Source organism: Armigeres subalbatus, chromosome 2, assembly GCF_024139115.2.
Source record: "Armigeres subalbatus isolate Guangzhou_Male chromosome 2, GZ_Asu_2, whole genome shotgun sequence".
NCBI lineage: Eukaryota > Metazoa > Arthropoda > Insecta > Diptera > Culicidae > Armigeres > Armigeres subalbatus.
This window is the reverse complement of record NC_085140.1, coordinates 113394652-113410973: the sequence shown is the minus strand read 5'-3', so window position 1 is coordinate 113410973 and position 16322 is coordinate 113394652. Positions and strand designations below refer to the sequence as shown.

Here is a 16322-nt window from a genome sequence, read left to right as displayed (position 1 = left end):
GCTTTTGCACCTGTTTGCGTTGCTACTTTCAGCACTACCAAAACTGATATCATTCAACGAACTCAATCAAATGTTACGATCTACTACCAGAACGTTGGTGGAATGAACGATCATAGCTAAGATATCATGGTTCTTATGGTTCTAACTTGGTTCAATTCTCGAACTTTTTCTTAAGGTTAAGACATTTGTTGATGAAGGTTATGACGTTTTACGTTGCAACCGGAACTCAGAAAATGACACCAAAACAATTTAAAACAACGACTGGGACATTAGAAGTGTGGATTGCCTATTCAATTAGACTATCGTCTATTGCATCCCGTCAACGCTAACTCTTTCTTACGTTTTGGTTTATTTTGATATATCATCGACAGACACGTTCCAAATGGGACTGACCTAAGCGATTGTTGAACTCTATGGATGGCAGAAGATCTTCGTTTGCTGAAAACATCGAAAGTCCATTTGAACGCCATTATGTAAGACTCAACTATGAGTACATGCCAGCAATGAAGCCGCTTCCTCTTTTAGCGCTTCTAAAGGGGGATTCAGCAACATTTCAAATCGAAGGGAGAGTCAGCGGCTTTTCAAAACGTCTACCCATGGATAACATTTCCACAGTAGCGGCTAACGTCGTTTTGACTACCCAAACGTCGAATTACATTTATTCGAATGCCATTTAGTCGAAGGGACATTTGGTCGAATGGACATTTGGTCGAATGGACATTAAGTTGAATGGACATTCAGTCGAACGGTCATTTAGTCAAAAGGATATTTAGTCGAAAACACATTTAGTCTTTATCTTTATCTTAATTTGGAGCAGGGAAAAGCCCATTTGAGTAGAACTGCTCTTGTGATCTTTCTCAAATGGGCGCAAGACCTCCTCATCTTTTAATATCAACAGAAATACATAGTTTCCAAATGATACATACATAGTTTTCTTACATATAACTTATCAATAACTTTACATTATAGTACTGTCCTAGTTGATCTACCTATTCTGGTGTGTGTTGTGGCGTTAATCGAAAGGACACTTAGTCGAAAGACCATTTAGTCGAATGAAAATTTAGTCCAGTATTGAAAGCGAATATCAGTCAGGAATAGGTTATTTAGTAAAATGGATAAATAGTCAATAGATTTTGGGTTGAATTTGAATAAATAATCCACAAGAGGATGAACTAATTAGAGGAATTCAGCAGACGTGAGGAAGTTCAATCACCAGTGGAAGAAAGGGGTACGGAAGCTAATGAAGATTGTTCACCTGAACAAACGGAAACTTACTTACAAAAAAAACTTACAAACGGTGAAATACCCTCTATTCTATTTTTTGGCACAAGCTCAAAAACCAATGATATCAATGTTATTTTGCCAATAATTCATCGTAGTCGGCTTTGGGACATTTCAATGTTTGACATTTAGTCGGTAATATTTACCATTTTCCTATTATTTATTCTTTTTATGGACCCATAATTCTTTGGACAATATTGGAGCAATAATTATGTGACTGCTTAAAACACCGCAATAAATCATTTATTTTTTAAAATTATTTTTATGTTCCTTGTGACAAGACAGCTCGCGTTTCACGGAACGCTAAATTTTTAACATAATTTTTCTAAGCTATACCAGTTTATGCAGCCTCGCAAACATTATTAAATAATTTTTTAGGCCAAAATCTGTGCAAAAAGCACTTTTTGCCTGTTCAATTTTACACCGGGGTGGAATACAGATGCGCGTCCCGTGTTTCGCAGGATGCTTGCTGGTTACATTAGTTATGACTAGAGTTCCTTTCTTTCAAACATCCATTCGATGGAATGTCATTCGACGAAATGTACCAAAACTATTCATTCAGAAATTCGCTTTCGATCAAATGTGCTTTCGACCAAACGTCATTCGACCAAATGTCATACGTCTCCAGTGGACTAAAAAATCATTTTTGACTAAACGTCCTTCCGACGTAATGTCCTTTCGACCAAATATCATTCGACGAAACGTCTTTCGACGAGATGGTATAGATTTATTTTGGAAAAAAGGATCACACAAAAGCTGTTTCGCAGGATCGAATAATGTCTTATCGATGTTCCACATAAAAAGTATCTCCTGGCTGCAGCAACCACTGCTAATGGTGCTCCTTCGCTTTTGTCCTATCGAATCTGTCCAACGTCGCTTCCTGCTTTCGCTTTCTCTTGGTGTTGTGGGAGCCGATGCCAGCTTATCGGTCTTGAGCCTCTGGGTATTTGAAGGAATGTATGCTGCCAGACCACGACTGTGGTCGATGAGATGGAAAGCAGGATTGACAGTAATGGATCAGGATCAGTGCAAAAGCCTGACCGCTGCATAATAATTTAATGCTACGCCTACCGATTCAATGGTCGACTTCCAGAGATCTATACGGATACATGAAAAAATCTTCACAAATTTCGGAAAAAAATGCCGAGAATCGCAGAATCATAACCCGTAACAGAACTTTTGTCGAATCTTGAAGAAAATTTCGCAAATTTCAACAGGTATTGTACATGAACTCAGGGAGGGTAAAGCTCATTTAACCGAATGCCAGACCATTCGGCTAGAATACCCGTTTCGCCGATATGTTTGTTTTGTGGGAAATACTGTGAAGTCACATACGTCTTTTGACCGAAATAGTCGTTTGAACGAAATAGTCGTTTAAATGAATTAGTAATTTGCCAAAAATGCAATTTGACATAAAGGTCACTAGTCATTTGGCCGAAATGGTCGTTCTGTAGAAATTTGTTTTTGGCCAAAAATGTCGGTCAGCCGATCGGGCCACTTGACCGAAACAGTCGTGCGGCTGCATAGGTCATTTGACTAAAAATGCCATTTAGCCCAAAGGGACAACCAGATAGAACTGTCGTTCGGCCGAATAAGCCGTTTTACCGAAATGGTCAATTGATGGAAAATTTTGTTCAGCCGATATGACCAAATTTAGGGTTTTTTGGCCGGAATAGCCATTTGGGGAGAAAATTGTTAGGCCAAACAGGTTACAAGACCGAAAAGGTCGTTTGACTGAATAGGTCATTCAGCTGAAAATACCAAAGGGGTTCAAGGCCGGAACTGTCCTTTTGCCGAACTGGTCATTTGAAGAAGTTGTCTGACCGAAAAGGCCATTTGGATAAAAATGCCGTTCGGTCGAAATGACCGTTTGGTTGAAAGGAAATACTATCGTTTGGTCGAACAAAAGTTGATGTGAATTGTGTGAAGTCACAAATGATAATTGAGAAGTGAGACGTCTCACTTCACACTTATCATTTCTCACTTTTTATTTTCACAGTGAGAAGTGAGAAATACGAGTAGAGCAGTTCTTACTTTTCACTACTTATTTCTCATTGTTCGTTTCACATCTACCATTTCTTACTTCTCACTTTTCATAGTGAAAATTGAGAAATGAGGATTGAGCAGAGAGACACTTTACTTCTCACATCTTATTCCTCACTTTTTTTCTCTCATTTTACACATTTCATGTCTCACTTCTCATTTCACAACTAATTTAAATCACTTCACACATTTTACATTCATCTTTGTTTGGCCAAACGACATTTCGGCCTTATGACCGATCCAACATACAACATTTACGGCGGTATGTCAGATCGGCTTTACAATTTTTAATTAGCTCTTCGGCTAAACGCCATTTTCAGACAAATGACCAGTTCAGCTGAATGATATTTTTGGCATTGTTTAAAATTCGGCCAAATGGATTTTTCTGCCAAATGGCTTCCAGTCTGATGGGTTTCAGACTAACGGTTTGTTTGACCAAATGACATGTTCGACCAAGTCGAGTCAAGTACAAGACACTGAAGACGACCACACAGTTGTGGTCGAAATACGTATCTGCAAAGATAACGAAAATTAACTGGTGGAATTAAATGGACAGTACTTAATTCGTCTTAGACGGTTTATGTTCGACCAATTTTTTTCGGCCGGATGGCCTTTGACCAAACGGCCCTCATTCTATTTTTTTATTTGCTGACGGGGTAATCAGATTTGGTTTTTACATCAATTTATACGATTAACGGCCATAACGCGGTATTGTTTTAATTTTGTTTGACAATTGTTTTCGAAACAAAATATCGAAATGGGAAAAGTAGTGATTTGTTTCACTTTTAATGTGGGAGAAATTTGGCTGTTCTTTAGTCAAACAAATGCCAAACCTTTCTTCTTCATTGGCATTACATCCCTCACTGGGACTTTGCCGCCTCGCACTTCCACAGTTATTAACATGCGGTTTCTAAGCGAAGTTACCATTTTTGCATTCGTGTATCATGAGGCTCACACGATGATACTTTAGGAAGGCCCAGGGAAGTCGAGACAATTTCCAAACCGAAAATTTCCCAGAACGGTCCGGGACTCGAACCCAGCAACCCTCGTTCCTCAGCATGGTCTTGCTTTGTAGTAACCCATCATACCGAACGACTAAGGCGGACCCCAAAGCCGTTACTTTACCTAAATGTATGTTTCAGATCCAAGTGTAATTTACCATTGCCGATGGTTTTTGTTCACTATATTTTCGAATGCTGTTCTCAATTCGTAAAAATCTCTTGTACTTTTCTTTTTCATTCACATACTTTTCCTACCTGATGTATGTATTTGAGGGCTTGAAAAGATGGAAACGGCTGTGGATAGCAAAATTCTTAATCGATTTATTCACAACAACTTCATTTCCTCCAGAAGTTGAAATATTCTCAAATTTCAGAGCTAATCCAGATTCCGTCGGAATGTTGTGCCTCAGGTCGTTTTTCTTAAACATCATGGCTATAATTCAGAGGGAATTTCTCAAATTGGGTCTAAACAAACCGTGCCAAAGCTCAAAATTCTATGTTTCACAAAATTAGGAGGGAAAACGGGTGCTGACGGCTCGAAAGCCACCAATCCAGTACTTTCTGGCAGAATCAGGACAGCTTATGGGATAGAAGCAAGATTGGCAGGTAGTGTTAAACTTGAATTTTTTTACATTTTGTTGAATTCGTTTAGACCTCAGATCTATCAGTTATGCTGAAAGCATTGGCGTAAAAAGGGAGGGGGGGCTAGGGAAGGCTTAGCCCACCCTAGAAAAAAATATCCCTCGCTAGGATTTGAAAAGTTAGTTGGCAGTGATATCAATTTTTAACATATCTTCTTCTTATTGGCATTACATCCCTACACTGGGACAGAGCCGCCTCGCAGCTTAGTGTTTATTAAGCACTTCCACAGGTATTAACTGCGAGGTTTCTTAGCCAGGTTACCATTTTTGCATTCGTATATCATGAGGCTAACACGATGATACTTTTATGCCCATGGAAGTCGAGACAATTTCCAATCCGAAAATTGGCTAGACCGGCACCGGGAATCGAACCCAGCCACCCTCAGCATGGTATTGCTTTGTAGCCGCGCGTCTTACCGCACGGCCAAGGGGGGCCCCCAATTTTTAACGTATAGCATAATGAATTACTGAAAAAGTGTCAAGACAAAAGAGTTATCTCCCATATTCACCCTATCATAATGAAATGAGTGGAAGACAATTAAACTTGTTTCTCATTTCTTAGAAAGATTCCTGTGTGGCTGCAGTGAAATTACACTTGGCGTTAATTATGAAAATCTAATTGATTTGAAAGCATCAAAGTAAGCTTGATATGAACAACGACGGAGAGCCACCAAAATATCAATCAAAGCAATCGTGGTACTTCGCCACCATCGCGGACAGGAGTGACAGTTTATCAGCAGAATTCCTTGAATATTTAATTTGACGTCTCTAAACGATTTGCCTTGGAATCCCTCGACGAATTGTTTCGGAATCATTTGACGATTTACTTTGGAATACCTCGACGGTTTGCTTCGAAATCCTTCGATGATTTGCTTCAGAATCGCTAGAAGATTTGCTTAGGAAACCCCTCAACGATTTGCTTCAACATCCCTGGAGGATTCTTTACGGAATCCCTGGAGGATTAATTTGGAGTCCCTCGACAATTTGCTTCGGGATCTCTCGACAGATTGCTTCGGATTCTTCGAAGATGTGCTTCTACATTCCTGGAACATTGCCTATGAAATCCCTGGAGCATTCACGTTGGAATTCCTGGAACATTCTCGTCGCAATTCATGAAATATTTCCGTTCCGTCCATCCGTAAAAAATCCTGGAGGATATTAAAAAGATTTTTATTGGAATCACTAGAGCATTCCCGTCGAAATCCCGTAAAGATTTAGAGCTCATGGAACATTTCTTTCGGACTCCCTGGGACATTCCTGTTGGAATCCCTGGTGGATTGCCTTCAGAATCCCTGGAGGTTCCCTTCGGTATGCTTGGAGGATTCTCATCAAAATCTCTGGAGATTCCCGTCGGAATCACTAAGGGATTCTCATCGGAATGCTTGGAGGATTCCTGTCGGAATTCCTGGAGGAATGTTGCAGATTTTTTTTTTCATTTGGGATAGATAGAATATTTATGAAACATTGAAAAATATCCACTGCATATCGATGGGAACCTGAGGGTGATCCGTCACATATTTTCCTTTGAGTATACGCGAAAAGGCGAGCACTACTACACTTAGACGCAATAGCCAAACGCTATTAATTAGTAGCAATCATCGGTTGGTAAAAAACGCACTTCGATACTTTGGGCTACAACAGAAAGCACGTGTTTGAGAAAATTGTATATTAATGAATGGGATTGATCTGTAATTGCCTGATGGTTGGACCGTATTTACCACATTACCACTAAGATAACTTAACGAGATGGTAAAATGTTCGACAATTTGTTAAAGAAACTTAAAATAGAGAAAATAGGTAAATAGGTATATAAAAAATAGGCTATTGTCCGCGCAACATCTCCCCCCCCCCATCCCCAGGCATAGGGGCTAGTTACGCCAATGGCTGAAAGCATTTCCGATGAATTCATAAGCTCTGTGGCCTCATGTTGTTGACTTTTATTAAGCAATCCTTCTTGTTTGTATTCAAGGTAATTCGAGAATTCCTTGGAACTCATCTCACATTTACTGGTTCTACTAAAGGCATTTCCGGTATTTTGATGGGTCAGTTATGCTTGCAACGGCAGTATAGGTCTTGGTTGATATTTTAGGATATATTAAGCAGTTTTACCTTATTTTAAACTATTCTAAGTCACCCAAGAACTCCATTTCTCAGTCTATTAGCGTTCTACTAAACTCATGTTGATGATCTGATGATCACAATAAAAGAAACTGTAATAGGGATGCTGACCAAACAGATCTTCCAAATTCACGATCTGTCCCATTGTGGGATATCGAAACACGTAATCACTTTTCCCCAATCAATAGTTTGTGATTTTCCTTCCAAACTTACTTCCTTACAATGTTACAATACCTACTTGCTCTCATATCCGCTAGCTGCCGCAACGCAACCGGAACCGGGCTCGATCTCCAAGCCCGGCCGGAAAATCGCACCCGGACTGCGTCCGAATTCGATCCGAATCGGTTCGATAATGAAAGTGGCCACACTATAGGTGCACTGTTTTCACTTTCCGATAGATACAACTGGACAAGGCTGTGCTCGAGTGCAGCAGCAAATCCGCACACACTTCCTTTCTCACTCTAACCACTTATAGGTGTCCTACCGAAATGGGGGGCGGTGGTGGCGCTCCCGCCGTGCCGCAATCACAAACACACACTCCACCCAGCAGGTTGAACCGTTCTTCCCTTCAAATCCCCCCTCACTGAAGGTCCAATCGATGGTGATGCGACAGCAGCAGCAGCAGCAGCACAGGTACCTCATCTAAATATTACAACTCGCTCGCCGGTCGTCGTCGTCGTAATACCCGGCAATAACTACAACTAACTCGTTTTCTGTTTTCCTCGGCGGCTTTTGCCTATCCTATTACACGACCACCACGAGCGAAGCGAGCGCGAGGATGCACTCTCGTTCGGGGATGCGCTTACGTTGTTGCAACATTTGTAAACTTACACACCCCTTTTTCACTTCTGCGGAAAATTGCGAACAAGAAAGCCCAGTCCTCCATCCTGTTCCAGCAAAATATAAATTTTCCGATTTTCGTTAATTTTTCCCAAAATTTCCACTCTGTTAACGCACTAAGCACCATTCGTATCCCGCAGCAGCATTCAAACGTATCCGCAACACCCCCGTGTTAAACCTTCGAACCGCGAATCCTTCTTCCAACTTTGCCGTCGCCGTTGCCTGCAACCGTTTGAATTTATCTTCCTGATCCGTGTCGGCCCGGACCTAAGACAACAATATTTACAGTGTTGGGTCCTCGCTGGCGGTGGCCCGAAGTCGTTCTAAATGGCGCTACCACACGGCATACAATGTTGGGCCACCGACGACCACCGAGCTCGGCACCGACACCATCAGGACACCATCGATTCTGTTTTGCATTTCGTGGGGTAGTCTCCGCGACTCGGTAGTTTTGGTGCGAGAGTGAGTTACCCGACGATGGTAATGACGACGACGACAACGACGGAAGTTTTCGCGGATGGCGGCATCATAGGTTCTGTTTTGATGTGCGGGGGGAACGGGGTTGCGTTTCCTCCTTTGCATCGGCTGAGTGTGCGATAAAAACAGAATGGTTTGTTTGGGGAAATTGGCAAAGTTGTTCAAATGCATTCGTCGTCGGATCACGTTTGAACGAGGGGTGTTTGGATTGGGGAAGTTGTACAAAATTTAGCATTGTAAGATTTAGGTTGCAAGATTGATTTGGCATTATGAAAACGATTTACAAAATACGTACAAAATTGCTGTAACAGTACGCTTATTTTTATTAGAAACAAGAACAGCTTTATTCAGTAACGGCTAATAAATACAAATCAGTTTAATTACAAATATTAGAGTGGAATAGTGGCGATCGACCAAAGTGCGGCTCAAATCAATACTGTCTAAACGATTTTGCCAATCAAACCTCAGTGTTCGCAAAAAAATAATAACAATAACATCAGAAAAATATATTAAGCTCTTTTAGTGGAATGTATTAAACCGTCTAAGACGAATTAAGTACTGTCCATTTAATTCCACTAGTTAATTTTCGTAATCTTTGCAGATACGTATTTCGACCACAACTGTGTGGTCGCGAGTCAAGTACAAGACACTGAAGACGACCACACAGTTGTGGTCGAAATACGTATCTGCAAAGATTACGAAAATTAACTAGTGGAATTAAATGGACAGTACTTAATTCGTCTTAGACGGGAACAATAACATATTTTCGCGGAGTCATTTTCTTCCCGACAAAAAATAGTAATGTGAATACTTACTCACAAGAAATTTTTAGGAAGAAATCTTCTCACATCTGGACCAATCCTTGGCTTCATAATACGAGATAGAATTTATTAGATTTTTTTTAAGTAACATTTCTCTAAGAATATCAACTGTCCGAAAACAAGATTTTCGGCGTAAATAACATTTCCTTGAAAATATTTCTCCAAAAATGTCTTTTCCTGAAAATAACACTGACACAAAGTTAATATTTTCGAATCTATGAAAACATCTAGGAAACAATCCGAAAAATAACATTTCCCAAAAACTTTGAGTGAGAGGAATTTCTCGACCCCATCTATCCGCCGCCGAACTATGACGAAAATGGGAATGCACTTAGTAACAAGCGTGGATCTTCCTGCATACCAACACCCTTAGGGGATTTTTTGCATCACTTGTGTCGGCATGTGACTATTTAGTCGATCTTCAATGGCTCATATTCTTATGGCCCGGATGGAATAGGGTCCTCGGTCCTCGGTTATTCCTCGATTTGGTAAATGAAGCCTGTCCGAACAAACCTTTCCCGACGAGTGGCGGCTCAGCCACGTCATTCCTATCCCGAAGAACAGCGTCTCTTGCCAGGATGTTTCCAAATACCGGCCTATCTAGCTGACCATTTTCGTATCAAAGGTAGTCGAGAGACTGGTCAACCGTCAGCTGCGTGAAAATCTTGAAGCACATAAATGATTCAGCTTCCAGCAACATGTCATTCGGCCGGGGTACGGCAACTTTTAAGCAGCGTGAATATGTACCTGTTGACTTTTCGAAAGCGTTCGAAATATACCTGAAGAAAACAAGTGTGTCCCAGGGGTCACACTCTTCCTGGACTCCAACAAGGTGTTTCGATTCCTACCGCCAAAAATACGCATTGTTATATGGGCCGACGACATATTTTTGATTGTCGTCGGAGATCGCCTGGACGAACTCGGGCTAAGGCACCACAATTCACCATTAGCGATGTCCCCCATTGAGTCACTTCGGTCGGGTTCTCCATGACTGCCAGCAAGTGCGTCCGTGGTCTCGTCTGCCGTGAAAGACACCAATATTTAATCCTGCTCGAGCAGCAAGTTGGGGGAACTTCCTATCCCCAACCGCAAAACTTTTAAAGTGTCACTATTGACAGGGGTTCAATATTTCTTCCCCACTTCCGTGGGATTAAGATCAGCTGTAAAAATAGGGTTAATTTGGTTCGAACTACCTCGTAACTACCTAACTGCGTCGCCTTTAAAACGATCGGCAAAAAAACATTGAAAGCGAACCTGGTGTATAATAACTTTTATTCCATCATTTGCAGGGAAAAAGGAGAATTTTCCCTATTGAAAACACTTCAGTTGGATAAATAAGATATATTGAATAGACCTGATAAATTTGACAGATTCGATAAATTTGGAAAAATTGGGAAAAAAATTGATTAATTGGATTAATTCCATTAAATTGATTAAATTCGATAGTTTGGATCAGTTGAATAAATTGGATAAATTGAGAAAATTTTATTATACGGATTAATCAAATAAATTGGATACATTCTATAATTTAAATAAACTGGATAAATTGGATCATTTTAAACAGATGAATAAATTGAGAAAATTAGAAAAAAATATAAATTGGATTTTTTCCAATAATATGATAAATTTGATAATTTGGATCATTTGAATAAATTACATTAACTGGGAAAATTGGATAAACCAAATAAATTGGATGAATTCGATAAATTGAATGCATTGGTTAAATCAAATAAATTCCATAAAATAGATAAATTGGACCAACTGAATAAATTGGATAAATTGAAAATAAGAGCATGAGCATGAGCATGAGCATGATGACCGTGCATTTCGTAGTTGCTACTCCGTGATCGACCAGAACAATCGCAATTGCACAGGGAACCAATGGATGGAAGCATGGGATTTGCTCTCCAACCTCAATGTGCACAGTTCGAGAGCTCTAGTATTTTGGATAGTCGATAACGGCGCTGGCCACGTCCTCACGGTCATCGGGGATGGGAAGGAATTGATGATGCAGTCACTCGCCCACTGCAAGCCGAGAACACCTCTGCACTCGCCACGAGTTCCTGCGGAATTTTATTGGAATCTTGGGGTTAAGGTTTTATGGCAGAGGTTCGTCTTGGTTAACGGGTTGCCAATGTGATAGTTATGAAAGGGTGGTGTAGTATTCTAATTGGATGCCGAAACGAACTTTTTCGCTCATTTCGAATTCTAACAGTAACCTGCTAGAACTAATCAAGTTGTAGGTATAGGGATAGAAGATGGAAACGGTATGAAAGCCCATTTCCAGTTCTAGCCATTGCTAGAACATGAGAAATATATGAAAAGATACAAAGTAGGAAGAATGGAACCGGCCTGGGATTGAACCCACGACCTCCTGCGTATGAGGCAGAAGCGGTAGCCATATGACCACCAAGCCCGTTGAAATTGGATAAATTGAAAATAAGAATGGAAAAATTGAAAAAATTGATAAATTCGATTTATTCCATTAGTTTGATAACTTTCATTATTTTGGTCATTTGAATAAATTGAATAAATTCGATAAATTGGATCAATTGAATAAACTAGATAAATTTAATAATTTGGATCAAATAAATGAATTGGATAAATCGGATTAATTGAAAAATTGAAACAATTGTAAAAATTGGAGAAAATTGATAAAATTGGAGTTATTCCAACAATTTGATAATTTGGATTAATTGAATAAATTGGATAAATCAAACAAATTGGAAAGATTCGAGAAAATGGATAAATAGAATATTTTGGATCAATTGAATAAACTGGATAGATTGGATAAATTTAAAAAAAATTAAAATTGGAAAAAAAATTATAAATTGGATTATTTGATAAATTTGGAATAAATTTGATAAAAAAAATGAATAAATTGGAAAAAAATGGATAAAATGATAAATTGATTTTTTTTTTCAATAATTTGATTAATTTGGATTATTTGAATAAAATAGATGAATTGGGAAAATTGGATGAATTGGATGAATTTGATAAATTGGATAATTTTTGTATATTTGATCAATTGAATAATTTGGATGAATCAAATAAATTGGATAAATTCGATAAATTGGATCAATTGAATAAATTGGAAAAATTGGAGAAAAAAATTGATAAATTGGATCAATTCCAATAATTTGATTAATTTGATAATATGGATAAATTGAAAAAATCATTATTGAGGGAAGGAATTGATGATGCAATCACTCCACCACTGCTAGCCGCGAACACGAGTTCATGTGGAGTTTTTATCAGAATTTGGAGGATATGATCTATGGCATGAGCTCGTCTTGGTTAAAACAATGACAATGTGGTAGGCATGAAGTGATGGTATGAGCTTCCGTTCACTTTAAATTCTAATAGGATACGATAGATAGGATAGAATATGAAAAAGGTTTGGAGACCATTACCAGTTCTTGTGATTCCTAGAGCACGAGAAATTTATGGAAAGATACAAAGTAGGATAATGGAACGAGCCTGGGGTTGAACCCAAGACCAACTGCGTATGAAGAAGAAACGGTAGCGATGTGACCATCAAGCCCGTTTTATCCGAACTATTCCATTTTCACAATTTATCCAATTTTCCAAGGTACCGTAGAGGTACTATATTTTGCGCATTTAAGAACATTTCGAAATAAAATCGTTGTTATCGAGAAACCATAATGATTAAAGAAAACATTTATGTAGTAGTTGTGTAACTACAATCCACGGAAGACTATGAATCTTGACAATTTTGATTTAATTGACCAAGAACATATATCATTAATCAATTTGTAAATTGTATATATGGTTGCTATGTGGTTCCTAATTCTGCGCATTTATATAAATATTTCATTACTTTTGCACGTTTTTAGTAACATGTATGTTTCCTTAAGTCTATCTGACTACAACGTTTTACCGTTCTTGTACGCTAAGTATACGAAAAAAGGTCCGTTCCAAAGCGAACTTTAATATAAGACCTGGCGAATTAGACCCAAACCCAATCGACTCAGCTGCGATGAATTGAGATGATGCCTGTGTGTGCGTGTATGTGTGTATGATGTATGTGCACAAAGATCTTATTCATTTTTCAAGTCCATTATCCGATTGCTCGCCATCGCCACGAGTTGCTTTCGACGATCCATTTTTTACGTTAGACAACTTTCCAGATCGGTTATTGTGTTCATGCCAATGGTCAAGTCACTGTTTTGCATTGTTTACTTAAGTTTGCCATTGATGAAAAGGCAATTTTTCATTCCGTAAATACGTTTCCTTGCCAAAACAGTTGCTACGTCCAATTTGGGTTGACAAGCCAGGCTTATTGTACCTATCCATTCCGCGTGCACAATTGGAAACAGAAAATAAATTTTGTGCCATATTCTGCGCAACATAAATTGCTTTCTATAAGATAGAGAACACACTCTGAAAGCCGATTTTCATCATATTGGAGCAACAAATAATCTGCTTTTGCACTTCGCTTTAAAAAAAATGAGTCCAATTCTTTTTTGCTCAAATTCGAGGAAAAATTGTTTACGTGCGTTTTAGCGCTGCTGCTAATGGAGGCCATTTTCGACATTTTTCGATTTTACCGATTTTGATTTCTTCATATTCCTCTTACCAACGCTAATTTATGGCTTTATTGTCTGAAAATGACAACAATAAATTCTGAAATTTTTGATGACATGCAAGTAAATATAATAATAACAGTAAAGAAAATTTTAGAAACAAATTAGTGTCAAAGTGCGCAGAATTAGAAGCCGCGCAGAATAAGGCACGCTCACGGTACTTAAACCATAAGGTTTATTATATTCTATATTTTTCATCCAAATTATCAGCTGTATAAGTTTCTCAATTTTCCAAAATCAACAAATTATTCAATTATTCAAATGTATCATATTGTTCCGATTGTTCCTATTTATCCACTCCACCTATTTTTTAAACAATTTTTTTTCAACTTATTTGAATTACCCAATTGAATTAACATTTATGCCGATACAAATACTAAAAAAAAAATGTCTCCCTCGGATTTTTCTGCCCCAAACTAAACCTTTAAGAGGGCAATAATAAAATTTCGGGAGAATGTTGACCATTTCCAAAACTTTGCACTATGGTCCAGGATACAGATTTACGCGGAAAGATGCATTTTACGCCAAAACTATATTTAAAAATAAATGTTGTTCTACAAAGTGTTTCTGAATAGTAAAGCCACCATTATGATGCTATTAAAGAATAGGGTGATCCGTAATATAAAAACAAAAAAAAAATGTTTTGCAGAATACTGACCCCAAGCCTAGCAAGTAAAATTGCTCTAAATCAGGTTTATTGCAATGACTCTATAACAAGAACCCTGGTATTCAGAACAATTTGGTAGATCAAATATTCTTCTGGAAAGTATATTTTTGGCGAAAAATGCATTTTTTTTCGAAAATATGCAGCATGGACCATTGTAAAATGGGTAAAGCGCATTGTTGAAAATTACGCCTACTAGGTTTAAGTTTTACATGCATGAAAATTGAGCAAATAACACTTATAACCGCTAGTTCCAAAAATATTTTTATCTTTAGAGCAACAAGTGTAAAAACACTTAAACATTACAATAGGGTGATAATATTGAAATGAATAAAAAAGTATTTAAGATGTAGATTTTTGATGTTTTTTTTGGTTTGCTACCATCGGAGATATCAACTTTTGGGAAAAACGTAGACGACATTTCCGAAAAATCGACGACAAAAGAAGTAGATCAAAAACCTTTTTGTTTTTAATCCTAATCCAAGTAAGTAAAATTGCTCTAAGTCAGCCAACTCAATAGCTACAGAAAAAGTTTCTTCAGCAAAATTTATTGGAATAGGCCGCACTATAACTTTGTAGAACATTGCATATAAGTACGCCGCAAAAAAAAAAATAAATGTATTTTATATAATGGACAGTATTCTATTCTGTGATAGCACCATAATGATGGCCTTCTGAACAACTTGGTGGAAAAAAAAATTCTTGAAAATATTGAGAGAGACCAGTAGGACCAGTTGATTGCAGCGTCGCAATCTAGAACGATTTGAGTTCAAGCTTAATGATTTTCTTCAGAACTCATATAAATGTATTATTTTTACATTTGTTCAAATTTCGCAACTTTTTATATACACAAACATATTGCTTCCCAAGATGGTTGGATTAGTGAGAAAACCCTGCAAATCGGTACATCCGTTCGTGCGTTATATTGCATCAAAAGAAATGTAAACTCATTTTTATACATAGAAGAAGAAAGTTTTAAAACGGCCTTATCCATTATTTATTTTTTATGTTTAATCATAATGGCATATATCCAAATTATCAAACTTATCCAATTTATCAAATGTATTAAATTCCAAATATTGGAGTCCAGTATTTATAGAACTACTTTTACTATCAAATCTGTTCAATTTATCCAATTTATCCAACTTTTATTCTCCTGGTGCCAATTTTCTTTATTGAAACTTTCATTGTTTTTCTTCTATTATTCTCCTTTTTTTTCCTTTTTACTCTTCTTTCTCCATGTTTTTCCACTCTTCTTTTCTTTCAGTTTTATTGAATTTGTCCCTCCTCCTTCATTTTTCTAAATCATGCGTTCTACAGTTCTATTTCTTCTTTTATTTACCCATCTTCTTCTCCCCTTCAGGTCATCCAATGCGTTTACATACATAAAACTGTTTTTTTTTCACTGAAAAACACTCCTCCCTCTTTTTCTCAACGGAGATTTTCTCAACGGCTATAAACGATAACGTGAAACTTGTGTTCCTAACTTGGTTGAAATTGGTTAAAGGGCTCAGATTTGTAGACAATACCACTTCCCTTTAATCTTTCCCTTTTTTCCAATGACATTTCAGACATTCCAGAACAATTTTTTTTCATATTTTTTGCCAGAATACGAGGATTCAAAATATATAAAAATCTCATTTTGGCCAAAAATGTTACATATGCAGTTTCTCAAATAATCGATTCATTTAGCCTGAAGGACATTTAGTCGAATTGCGAGATGAACCGGCATAGGGCCGAAAATCTCGTAAATACAGATAATTCAATTCAATTTAGTCGAATGGAAATTTAGTTGAATGTCGAGTTTTTAAATTTGAATAATTAATCCA

At 37.8% G+C, this 16322-nt stretch overlaps 1 protein-coding gene across 4 annotated transcripts in view; it reads right to left on the bottom strand.

Moving 5' to 3' along the window:
• LOC134210687 (PR domain zinc finger protein 1) overlaps positions 1-16322 on the bottom strand; it is a 199601-nt gene that overhangs the window by 70760 nt on the left and 112519 nt on the right. The window contains exon 1 of one of the 4 annotated variants that reach the window (XM_062686891.1): positions 7323-7629. The exons of the other annotated variants lie outside the window; for them this stretch is intronic. The gene's annotated coding sequence lies outside the window, so the exon portion shown is untranslated. Of the gene's footprint in view, positions 1-7322; positions 7630-16322 lie in introns of those variants that run through there. 4 annotated transcript variants of the gene reach the window in all.